General features: G+C 39.3%; 2 non-coding genes across 2 annotated transcripts; both read right to left on the reverse strand.

The window, feature by feature from the left end:
- Window positions 1-2,956: 2,956 nt before the first annotated feature.
- On the reverse strand, window positions 2,957-3,064 carry LOC130959717 (small nucleolar RNA R71). The gene has a single exon (XR_009078785.1). It is a non-coding gene; the product is annotated as a small nucleolar RNA R71 (small nucleolar RNA).
- An 8,694-nt stretch (window positions 3,065-11,758) lies between these two features.
- On the reverse strand, window positions 11,759-11,865 carry LOC130959047 (small nucleolar RNA R71). Its single transcript, XR_009078143.1, has one exon. It is a non-coding gene; the product is annotated as a small nucleolar RNA R71 (small nucleolar RNA).
- Between the last annotated feature and the right edge of the window lie 699 nt (window positions 11,866-12,564).

Raw genomic sequence — 12,564 nt, forward strand, 5'->3', positions numbered from 1 at the left:
GTGGTTCCCTCCCTACCGGAATAGAATCACTCTTTTGCGTCTGTCACTAACGCCCAGTAGGTACAGGTTTGAAGCACGTCACAGTCATTCAATCATTGAATCCTACTCAGAATACCACAGACAAGGTTAGACCTTCCGGATTCTCTGAATGCCGCCATCAGTGTCTTGCCTATACCACGAAGATTCGATTAAAGAATCCAAGAGATATTCACCAAGCCTCGAATTTTTGTAGAACAAGAATGGTTGTCAGTCACCTGTTCATAGGTGGAGATGATGAGTGTCAATCATCACCTTCATCAAGTTGAAGAACAAGTGATATCTTGGTAAAAGAACAGTGGAATTGAATAGAAGAACAATAGTAATTGCATTAATACTCGAGGTACAGCAGAGCTCCACATCTTAATCTATGTGTGTAGAAACTCCACCGTTGAAAATACATAAGAACAAGGTCTAGGCATGGCCGAATGGCCAGCCTCCCAAATGATCTAAGATAGCATAAAATTAGAAGATAGCTACCAAGATGTGTACAAAATACAATAGTAAAAGGTCCTACTTATATAAACTATAGCCTAGGGTGTACAGAGATGATAAATGACATAAAATCCACTTCCGGGCCCACTTGGTGTGTGCTTGGGCTGAGCAATGAAGCATTTTCGTGTAGAGACTTGTCTTGGAGTTAAACGCCAGCTTTTATGCCAGTTTGGGCGTTTAACTCCCATTTAGGTGCCAGTTCCGGCGTTTAACGCTGGAATTTCTGTAGGTGACTTTGAACGCCGGTTTGGGCCATCAAATCTTGGGCAAAGTATGGACTATCATATATTGCTGGAAAGCCCAGGATGTCTACTTTCCAACGCCGTTGAGAGCGCGTCAATTGGGCTTCTGTAGCTCCAGAAAATCCACTTCGAGTGCAGGGAGGTCAGAATCCAACAGCATCTGCAGTCCTTTTCAGTCTCTGAATCAGATTTTTGCTCAGGTCCCTCAATTTCAGCCAGAAAATACCTGAAATCACAGAAAAACACAAACTCATAGTAAAGTCCAGAAAAGTGAATTTTAACTAAAAACTAATAAAAATATACTAAAAACTAACTAGATCATACTAAAAACATACTAAAAACAATGCCAAAAAGCATACAAATTATCCGCTCATCACATACCAAGTTTTTGGCGCCGTTGTCGGGGATTGTTTCGTGTATGGACAACTGACGGTTCATCTTGTTGCTTAGATTAGGTATTTTTCAGAGTTCTTAAGAATAAATTCTAGTGTTTCAAGGTGATGTTCTTATCATCACCAAAGCTGATTGATTCTCATCAATTTAGCTCTTGAATGCAGTGTCCTGCTGAAGCTTGGCTATTCATGTCTAATTCCTTTAGACTGAAGCTTTAGACTAACATTGCATGATTCCTGGAATTCTCATTAAGAATTTTGATACCTTTATTTTCTTTTTTCCACTTAATTTTCGAAAAAAACCAAAAAAAAAAATAATAAAAATAATAAAAACCAAAAATATTTTTATGTTTCTTGTTTGAGTCTAGTGTCTTATTTTAAGTTTGGTGTCTTGCATGCATTGTTTATTTGATCTTGGTTCTATTTTCAAGTCAATAGTACAGGGAACTGAAGATTCAGAACATGCAGCAGAGGAATTACACAGAAAAAGCTGGGCGTTCAAAACGCCCAGTGAAGAAGGCAGACTGGCGTTTAAACGCCAGCCAGGGTGCCTGGTTGGGCGTTTAACGCCCAAAAAGGTAGTGCATTGGGCGTTAAACGCCAGAATGTGCACCATTCTGGGCGTTTAACGCCAGGATGGCACAAGAGGGAAGATTCTGTTTTTAATTCAGATTTTCTTTCAAGTTTTCAAAGTTTTTCAAAATCAAATCTTTTTCAAATCATATCTTTTCAATCAAATCTTTTTCAAAATCAATTTCTTTCCTTTTTCAAAGATACTTGCTAACAATTAATGATTTGATTCAACATTTCAAGTATGTTGCCTTTTCTGTTGAGAAAGGTTTAATGTTTGAATCATATCTTTTCTTGTTAGCCAAGTCATTAATTTTTAAAATCAAATCCTTTTAAAATTGTTTTCAAATCATATCTTTTCAATCATATCTTTTTGGTTTCTTTTTTTTCAAAATCTTTTTCAAAAATTACTTGATTTCTTTCCCACTCTTGGTTTTCGAAAATCAATTAAAGTTTTTCAAAATGTTTTCAAAATCTTTCACTTAATTTTCGAAAATTTCTTCCTCTCTTCTCACATCCTTCTATTTATGGAGTACCACTCCTTCTCAAATGCACAATTCGAACTCTATCTGATTAAGTTCGAATTCTTCTACCTCTTCCTTCTAATTTTCTTCTTCTCTGACACCTCAAGGAATCTCTATACTGTGACATAGAGGATTCCACATTTTCTTGTTCTCTTCTCTTTCATATGAGTAGGAACAAAGACAAAGGCATTCTTGTTGAAGCTGACCCTGAACCTGAAAGGACCTTGAAGCGAAAGCTAAGAGAAGCTAAGGCACAACTCTCTGTAGAGGACCTAACAGAAATCTTCAAAGAAGAAGAACCCATGGCAGCCGAAAATAACAACAATGCAAGAAAGGTGCTGGGTGACTTTACTGCACCTACTCCCGACTTCTATGGGAGAAGCATCTCTATCCCTGCCATTGGAGCAAACAACTTTGAGCTTAAGCCTCAATTAGTTTCTCTAATGCAACAGAATTGCAAGTTCCATGGACTTCCATTGGAAGATCCTCATCAGTTTTTAGCTGAATTCTTGCAAATCTGTGACACTGTCAAGACTAATGGGGTTGACCCTGAGGTCTACAGACTTATGCTATTCCCTTTTGCTCTAAGAGCAGAGCTAGAATATGGTTGGACTTACAACCTAAAGACAGCCTGAACTCTTGGGAAAAGCTAGTCAATGCCTTCTTGGCAAAGTTCTTTCCACCTCAAAAATTGAGTAAGCTTAGAGTGGAAGTCCAAACCTTCAGACAGAAGGAAGGTGAATCCCTCTATGAAGCTTGGGAAAGATACAAACAATTGATCAGAAAATGTCCTTCTGACATGCTTTCTGAATGGAGCATCATAGGTAGTTTCTATGATGGTCTCTCTGAACTATCCAAAATGTCTTTGGATAGCTCTGCTGGAGGATCTCTTCATTTGAAGAAGACGCCTGCAGAAGCTCAAGAGCTAATTGAAATGGTTGCAAATAACCAATTCATGTACACTTCTGAAAGGAATCCTGTGAACAATGGGACAAATCAGAAGAAAAGAGTTCTTGAGATTGATACTCTGAATGCCATATTAGCTCAGAATAAAATATTGACTCAGCAAGTCAATTTGATTTCTCAAAGTCTGTCTGGAATGCAAAATGCACCAAGCAGTACTAAGGATGCTTCATCTGAAGAAGAAGCTTATGATCCTGAGAACCCTTCAATGGAAGAGGTGAATTACATGGGAGAACCCTATGGAAACACCTATAATTCTTCATGGAGAAATCATCCAAATCTCTCATAGAAGGATCAACAGAGACCTCAACAAGGTTTCAATAACAATATTGGTGGAAGAAACAGGTTTAGCAATGGCAAGCCTTTTCCATCATCTTCTCAGCAACAGACAGAGAGTTCTAAGAAGAACACCTCTGACTTAGCAACCATGGTCTCTGATCTAATCAAAACCACTCAAAGTTTCATGACTGAAACAAGGTCCTCCATTAGAAATTTGGAGGCACAAGTGGGACAGCTGAGCAAGAAAATTACTAAACTCCCTCATAGTACTCTTCCAAGCAATACAGAAGAAAATCCAAAAGGAGAGTGCAAGGCCATCAACATGGCCGAATTTGGAGAGGAAGGAGAGGCAGTGAACGCCACTGAGGGAGACCTCAATGGGCGTCCACTGGCCTCCAATGAGTTCCCCAATGAGGAACAATGGGAATCTGAGGCTCAAAATGAGACCATAGAGATTCCATTGGACTTACTTCTGCCTTTCATGAGCTCTGATGAGTATTCCTCCTCTGAAGAGGATGAGTATGTCACTGAAGAGCAAGTTGCTAAATACCTTGGAGCAATCATGAAGCTAAATGACAAGTTATTTGGAAATGAGACTTGGGAGAACAAACCTCCTTTGCTCACCAAAGAACTGGATGACTTGTCTAGGCAGAAATTACCTCAAAAGAGACAAGACCCTGGGAAGTTTTTAATACCTTGTACCATAGGCACCATGACCTTCAAGAAGGCTCTGTGTGACTTAGGGTCAAGTGTAAACCTCATGCCTCTCTCTGTAATGGAGAAGCTAGGGATCTTTGAGGTACAAGCTGCAAGAATCTCACTAGAGATGGTAGACAATTCAAGAAAACAAGCTTATGGACTTGTAGAGGATGTTTTGGTGAAGATTGAAGACCATTACATCACTGCTGATTTCATAGTCCTAGAGACTGGGAAGTGCATGGATGAATCCATCATCCTTGGCAGACCCTTCCTAGCCACAGCAAAGGCTGTGATTGATGTTGATAGAGGTGAACTGATCATTCAAGTGAATGAGGAATCCTTTGTGTTTAAGGCTCAAGGATATCCCTCTGTCACCCCGGAGAGGGAGCATGAAGAGCTTCTCTCAAAACAGAGTCAAACAGAGCTCCCACAGTCAAACTCTAAGTTTGGTGTTGGGAGGCCACAACCAAACTCTAAGTTTGGTGTTGAACCCCCACATTCAAACTCTAAGTTTGGTGTTGGGAGGTTCCAACATTGCTCTGAGTATCTGTGAGGCTCCATGAGAGCCCTATGTCAAGCTAATGACATTAAAGAAGCGCTTGTTGGGAGGCAACCCAATGTTTTATTTTACCTATTTTCCTTTGTTATTTTATGTTTTCTGTAGGTTGATGATCATGAGAAGTCACAAAATCAATTGAAAAAGCAAAAACAGAATGAAAAACAGGAGAAAAACAGCACACCCTGGAGGAAGAACCTACTGGCGTTTAAACGCCAGTAAGGCTAGCAGATGGGCGTTTAACGCCCAGTCTGGCACCATTCTGGGCGTTTAACGCCAGAAAGGGGCACCAGACTGGCGTTAAACGCCAGATATGGGCAAAAACTTGGCGTTAAACGCCAGAAATGGGCACCAGCCCGGCGTTTAACGCCAGAATTGGCACAAAGTGCATTTTTGCATGCCACTTGGTGCAGGGATGACTTTTCCTTGACACCTCAGGATCTGTGGACCCCACAGGATCCCCACCAACCCCACCACCCTCTTTCTTCTTCACCCATTCACCAATCACCTCAACACCCCTCCCCCAAAAACCCTTCACCTATCAAATCCCATCTTTCTCTTCACCACTCACATCCATCCTTCATAAAACCCCACCTACCTCCCCATTCAAATTCAAACCACTTTCCCCCCCAAACCCACCCAATATGGCCGAAACCTACCCCTCCCTTCACCCCTTTATAAACCCATCTTCACTCCTTCATCTTCACACACCCTAAACACTACTTCTTCCCCCTTTTGGCCGAACCACACAACCTCCTCCATCTCCTCCATTTTCTTCTTCTTCTCCTCTATTCTTTTGTCTTTTGCTCGAGGACGAGCAAACCTTTTAAGTTTGGTGTGGTAAAAGCATTGCTTTTTGTTTTTCCATAACCATTTATGGCATCCAAGGCCGGAGAAACCTCTAGAAAGAGGAAAGGGAAGGCAAAAGCTTTCACCTCCGAGTCATGGGAGATGGAGAGATTCATCTTAAGGGTGCATCAAGACCACTTCTATGAAGTTGTGGCCATGAAGAAGGTGATCCCTGAGGTCCCTTTCAAACTCAAAAAGGGTCAACTTTGATCAAAGGTTGGACCAAGTCCTCACAGACATTTGTGAAGAGGGCGCTCAATGGAAGAGAGATTCAAGAGAAAAGCCGGTTCAACTGAGAAGGCATGACCTCAAGCCCATCACTAAGAAAAGGATGGAGCAAACAAGAGACTCCACTCATCATGAAATCCCTGAGATGCCTCAAGGGATGCACTTTCCTCCACAAAACTATTGGGAGCAAATCAACACCTCCCTAAGAGAATTGAGTTCCAACATGGGACAACTAAGGGTGGAGCACCAAGAACATTCCATTCTCCTCTATGAAATTAGAGAAGATCAAAGAATCATGAGAGAGGAGCAACAAAGACAAGGAAGAGACATTGAGGAGCTCAAGCACTCCATAAGATCTTCAAGAGGAAGAACAAGCCGCCATCACTAAGGTGGACCCGTTCTTTAATCTCCTTGTTCTTTATTTTCTTGTTTTTCGAATTTTCATGCTTATGTTTATCCATGTTTGTGTCTTATGATCATTAGTGTCTTAGTGTCTAAGCCTTAAAGTTATGAATGTCCTATGAATCCATCACCTCTCTTAAATAAACAATGTTCTTAATTGAAAAAGAGAAGAATTGCATGAATTTTGAATTTTATAACAGATTAATTATTTTGATGTGGTGGCAATACTTTTGTTTTCTGAATGTATGCTTGAACAGTGCATATGTCTTTTGAATTTGTGGTTCATGAATGTTAAAATTGTTGGCTCTTGAAAGAATAATGAAAAAGGAGACATGTTACTGAGGATCTGAAAAATCATAAAAATGATTCTTGAAGCAAGAAAAAGCAGTGAATACAAATAAAAAGGGGTATATGCGAAAAAAAAAGGAAAAAAAAGAAAGAAAAAAAAAAGAAATAAAGTTGTGATCCAAGGCAAAAAGAGTGTGCTTAAGAACCCTGGACACCTCTAATTGGGGACTCTAGCAAAGCTGAGCCACAATCTGAAAAGGTTCACCCAGTTATGTCTCTGTGGCATGTATGTATCCGGTGGTAATACTGGAAGACAGAGTGCTTTGGGCCACGGCCAAGACTCATAAAGTAGCTGTGTTCAAGAATTATCATACTTAACTTGGAGAATCAATAACACTATCTGGATTCTGAGTTCCTAAAGAAGCCAATCATTCTGAATTTCAAAGGATAGAGTGAGATGCCAAAACTATTCAGAGGCAAAAAGCTAAAAGCCCCGCTCATCTAATTAATACTGATCTTCATAGATGTTTTTGGAATTCATTGCATATTCTCTTTTTATCTTATTTGATTTTCAGTTGCTTGGGGACAAGCAACAATTTAAGTTTGGTGTTGTGATGAGCGGATAATTTATACGCTTTTTGGCATTGTTTTTAGTATGTTTTTAGTATGTTTTAGTTAGTTTTTATTATATTTTTATTAGTTTTTAGTTAAAATTCACTTTTCTAGACTTTACTATGAGTTTGTGTGTTTTTCTGTGATTTCAGGTATTTTCTGGCTGAAATTGAGGGACCTGAGCAAAAATCTGATTCAGAGACTGAAAAGGACTGCAGATGCTGTTGGATTCTGACCTCCCTGCACTCAAAGTGAATTTTCTGGAGCTACAGAAGCCCAATTGGCGCGCTCTCAACAGAGTTGGAAAGTAGACATCCTGGGCTTTCCAGCAATATATGATAGTCCATACTTTGCCCAAGATTTGATGGCCCAAACCGGCGTTCAAAGTCACCTTCAGAATTCCCAGAGTTAAACGCCGGAACTGGCACCAAAATGGGAGTTAAACGCCCAAACTGGCATAAAAGCTGGCGTTTAACTCCAAGAAGAGTCTCTACACGAAAATGCTTCAATGCTCAGCCCAAGCACACACCAAGTGGGCCCGGAAGTGGATTTTTATGTCATTTACTCATCGTTGTAATTCTTAAGCTACTAGTTTCCTATAAATAGGACCTTTTACTATTGTATTTTCATCTTGGTTCTTCTGGTTCCCTCTTTGGGGCCGAAGCCAATGATCACTTTTGTTCTTATGTATTTTCAACGGTGGAGTTTCTACACACCATAGATTAAGGTGTGGAGCTCTGCTGTACCTCGAGTATTAATGCAATTACTATTGTTCTTCTATTCAATTCCGCTTGTTCTTGTTCCAAGATATCACTTGTTCTTCAACTTGATGAATGTGATGATCCGTGACACTCATCATCATTCTCACCTATGAACGTGTGACTGACAACCACCTCCGTTCTACCTTCGATTGGGTGAATATCTCTTGGATTCCTGATACACGATGCATGGTTGATCGCCTGACAACCGAGCGCTCGCCTGACAAACGAGCCAGCCATTCCGTGAGATCAGAGTCTTCGTGGTATAGGCTAGAACTGATGGCGGCGTTCAAGAGAATCCGGAAGGTCTAAACCTTGTCTGTGGTATTCTGAGTAGGATTCAATGATTGAATGACTGTGACGAGCTTCAAACTCCTGAGGGCGGGGCGTTAGTGACAGACGCAAAAGAATCATTGGATTCTATTTCGGCCTGATTGAGAACCGACAGATGGATAGCCGTGCCGTGACAGGGTGCGTTGAACATTTCCACTGAGAGGATGGGAGGTAGCCACTGACAACGGTGAAACCCTTGCATAAGCTTGCCATGGAAAGGAGTAAGAAGGATTGGATGAAGACAGTAGGAAAGCAAAGAGACGGAAGGGACAAAGCATCTTCATACGCTTATCTGAAGTTCTCACCAATGGAATACATAAGTATCTCTATCTTTATCTTTATGTTTTATTCATATATCATCCATAACCATTTGAGTCTGCCTGACTAAGATTTACAAGGTGACCATAGCTTGCTTCATACCAACAATCTCCGTGGGATCGACCCTTACTCGCGTAAGGTTTATTACTTGGACGACCCAGTGCACTTGCTGGTTAGTTGTGCGGAGTTGTGATAAAGAGTTGAGATTGCAATGAGCGTACCATGTTGATGGCGCCATTGATGATCACAACTTCGCATACCAATGTTCAACGTAGTCATTGGATGCCAGCTAGAGTATGTTCTCTTGGGTCTCTGATCCATGCGTTTGACTAGCATCTCCTGACAATAGAGCATTCAAATCAGTGAAATCAGAACCTTCGTGGTATAGGCTAGAAACAATTGGCAGCATTCCTGAGATTTAAAAAGTCTAAACCTTGTCTGTGATATTCCGAGTAGGATCTGGAAGGGGATGACTGTGACGAGTTTCAAACTCGCGACTGTTGGGCGCAGTGACAGTGTGCAAAAGGATCAATGGATCTTATTCCAACACAAGCGAGAATCGACAGATGATTAGCCCTGCGGTGAGAACCGTAGCCGAACCATTTTCACTGAGAGGACGGATGGTAGCCATTGATAACGGTGATCCACCAACTTACAGCTTGCCATGGAAGGGAGTGCGCATGATTGGATGGAAGCAATAGGGAAGCAGAGGTTCAGAAGCAACAAAGCATCTCCAAACGATTATCTGAAATTCCCACCAATGAAGTATATAAGTATCTCTATGTTATTTTCCGTTTTATTTACCTTTTAATTATTAAAAACTCATAACCATTTGAATCCACCTGACTGAGATCTACAAGATGACCATAGCTTGCTTCAAGCCAACAATCTCTATGGGATCGACCCTTACTCGCGTAAGGTTTTATTACTTGGACGACCCAGTGCACTCGCTGGTCAGCTATGCAAAGTTGTGAAAAGAGTGAATCACAATTTCCATACTAAGTTCTTGGCGCCGTTGCCGGAGATTGTTCGAGTTTGGACAACTGACGGTTCATCTTGTTGCTTAGATTGGGTAATTTTTTTTATTTTCGAAAAAAATTCATGCATTGTGTTCTTCTGTGATCTTCAAGTTGTTCTTGATGATTTCCTTTGTTCGATCTGATGATTTTCTTGTTTTATGTTTTATGTTGTTTTTCATATGCATTTTCAAAATCATAGTTTTTGAACATTCAAAATTTCTAAGTTTGGTGTCTTGCATGTCTTTCTTTTCTTAAAAATTTTCAAAAATATGTTCTTGATGTTCATCATGATCTTCAAAGTGTTCTTGGTGTTCATCTTGACATTCAAAGTGTCCTTGCATGCATTACTTGTTTTGATCTTGCATTTTTATGTTCTACTTCATTTGTTATTTTTCTCTCTCTTCATTAAAAATTCAAAAAAATCAAAAAAAGATATCTTTTCAAGTAAATAATACAGAGAAATGAAGATTCAGAACATAAAGCAGAAGAATCACAGAGAAAAAGAGCTCACTGGCGTCAAAACGCCAGTAAAGAGGTACTTTGGGCGTTAAACGCCAGAATGGCTACCATTCTGGGCATTTAACGCCAGTAAAGCTATCATTCTGGGCATTAAACGCCAGAATGAGCAGCATTCTGGGTGTTTAACGCCAAAACAGGCAGCATTCTAGGTGTTTAGAAAAACGCCAAGTAAAGAAGTATTTCTGGCGTTTAATGCCAGCCAGGGGCATTAAACGCCCAAAGAGGTAGCATTCTGGGCGTTAAACGCCAAAATGAATAGCATCCTGGGCGTTTAACGCCAGGATGACACAATGGAGGTGATTTTGTTTCCAATTCAATTTTTTCAATTTTTCATGTTTTAATTCATAACTTTTTGCATCAAACATATTTTAAACTTTCATTTTTTTTCATTTTTCTTTTAATGTTTTTGAAAATCTTCAAACTAATTTTTCAAAAATCTTTTTCTTAATCTTATCTCATATTTTCAAAAATCCTTGCTAACAATTAATGTTTTGATTCAAAAAAATTGCAAGTTTGTTACTTTCTTATTAAGAAAGGATCAATCTTTAAATTTTAGAATCATATCTTTTAATTTCTTGTTAGTCAAGTCATCAATTTTAAAAAAAATCAAATCTTTTTAAAATTAAATCTTTTTCAATCATATCTTTTCAATCATATCTTTTTAAAATCAAATCTTTTTCAATCATATATCTTTTAATTTGATTTCAAAATCTTTTTTTCTAACTTCTCATCTTTTCAAAATTATTTTCAAATCTTTTTCAACTAATTACTATTTCTTTTCTTTTTCAAAACCACCTAACCACTTTTCCACTTCTAATTTTCGAGAATCACTAACCATTCTTCAAAAATCTCTTTTTATTAACTAATTGTTTTCAACTCTAATTTTATTTTATTCCTTTTTCAAATTTTTGAAAACTCTCTCTCCTCTTTTTTCTATTTATTTCATTTAATTGCTAACAATTCTCTTCCACTTATCTAAAAATTCGAACCCTCTCTATCCCTCTATGTTCGAATTCTTCTTATTCTCTCTCTACCTCATTCTTCTATTCTTCTTTTCTTCTGACACATCAAGGAATCTCTATAATGTGACATAGAGGATTCCACTACTCCTTTTTGTTCTCTTCTTTTTCATATGAGTAGAAACAGGGATAAAAACATTCTTGTTAAAGCTGATCCTGAACCTGAAAGGACTCTAAAGAAGAAGCAAAGAGAAGCTAAAGCACAACACTCCAGAGTGGACCTTATAGAGAATTTCAAAAAAGAAGCAGACATGGCAGCTGAACCCAACAACAATGCCAGAGATGCAAGGAAGATGCTTGGTGACTATGCTACACCAACTTCCAATTTCTATGAAAGAAGCATCTCAATTTCTGCCACTGGAGCAAACAACTTTGAGCTTAAGCCTCAATTAGTTTCTTGTAATGCAGCAGAACTGCAAGTTTCATGGACTTGCATCAGAAGATCCTCATAAGTTCTTAGCTAAATTCTTGCAGATCTGTGATACTGTTAAGACCAATGGGGTTGATCCCGAGGTCTACAGACTTATGATTTTTCCCTTTGCTGTAAGAGACAGAGCTAAGATATGGTTGGACTCACAACCTAAAGAAAGCCTGAACTCTTGGGAAAAGTTGGTCAATGCCTTCTTGACCAAATTCTTTCCACCTCAAAAGATGAGTAAGCTCAGAGTGGACGTCCAAACCTTCAAACAGAAGGAAGGTGAATCCCTCTATGAAGCTTGGAAAAGATACAAGCAATTAACCAAAAGATGTCCTTCTAACAAGTTTCCAGAATGGAGCATCATATGTATATTCTATGATGGTTTGTCTGAAATGTCAAAGATGTCATTGGATCATTCTGCTGGTGGATCCCTTCTTCTGAAAACACCTGTAGAAGCCCAAGAACTCATTGAGATGGTTGCAAATAACCAGTACATGTACACTTCTGAAAGAAATCCTGTGAACAATGGGACGACTCAGAAGAGAGGAGTTCTTGAGATTGATACTCTAAATGTCATATTGGCTCAGGACAAAATATTGACTCAGCAAGTTAATATGATTTCTCAGAATCTGACTGGATTGCAAGCTGCATCCGGCAATGCTAAAGAAGCCTCCTCTGAAGGAGAAGCTTATGACCCTAAGAATTCTGCGATGAAAGAGGTGAATTACATGGGAGAATCCTATAGAAACACCTATAATCCTTCATGGAGGAATCATCCAAATTTCTCATAGAAGGATCAACAGAAGCCTCAACAAGGCTTCAACAACAATAATGGTGGGAGAAATAGGTTTGGCAATAGCAAACCTTTTCCATCATCTTCTCAGCAACAGATAGAGAATTCTGAGCAGAGCCTCTCTGGCCTAGCAAACATAGTCTCTGATCTATCTAAGGCCACTCTCAGTTTCATGAATGAAACAAGGTCCTCCATCAGAAATTTGGAGGCACAAGTGGATTAGATTAGTAAAAGAGTTACTGAAACTCCTCC

Source organism: Arachis stenosperma, chromosome 10, assembly GCF_014773155.1.
Source record: "Arachis stenosperma cultivar V10309 chromosome 10, arast.V10309.gnm1.PFL2, whole genome shotgun sequence".
NCBI classification, from domain to species: Eukaryota; Viridiplantae; Streptophyta; class Magnoliopsida; order Fabales; family Fabaceae; genus Arachis; species Arachis stenosperma.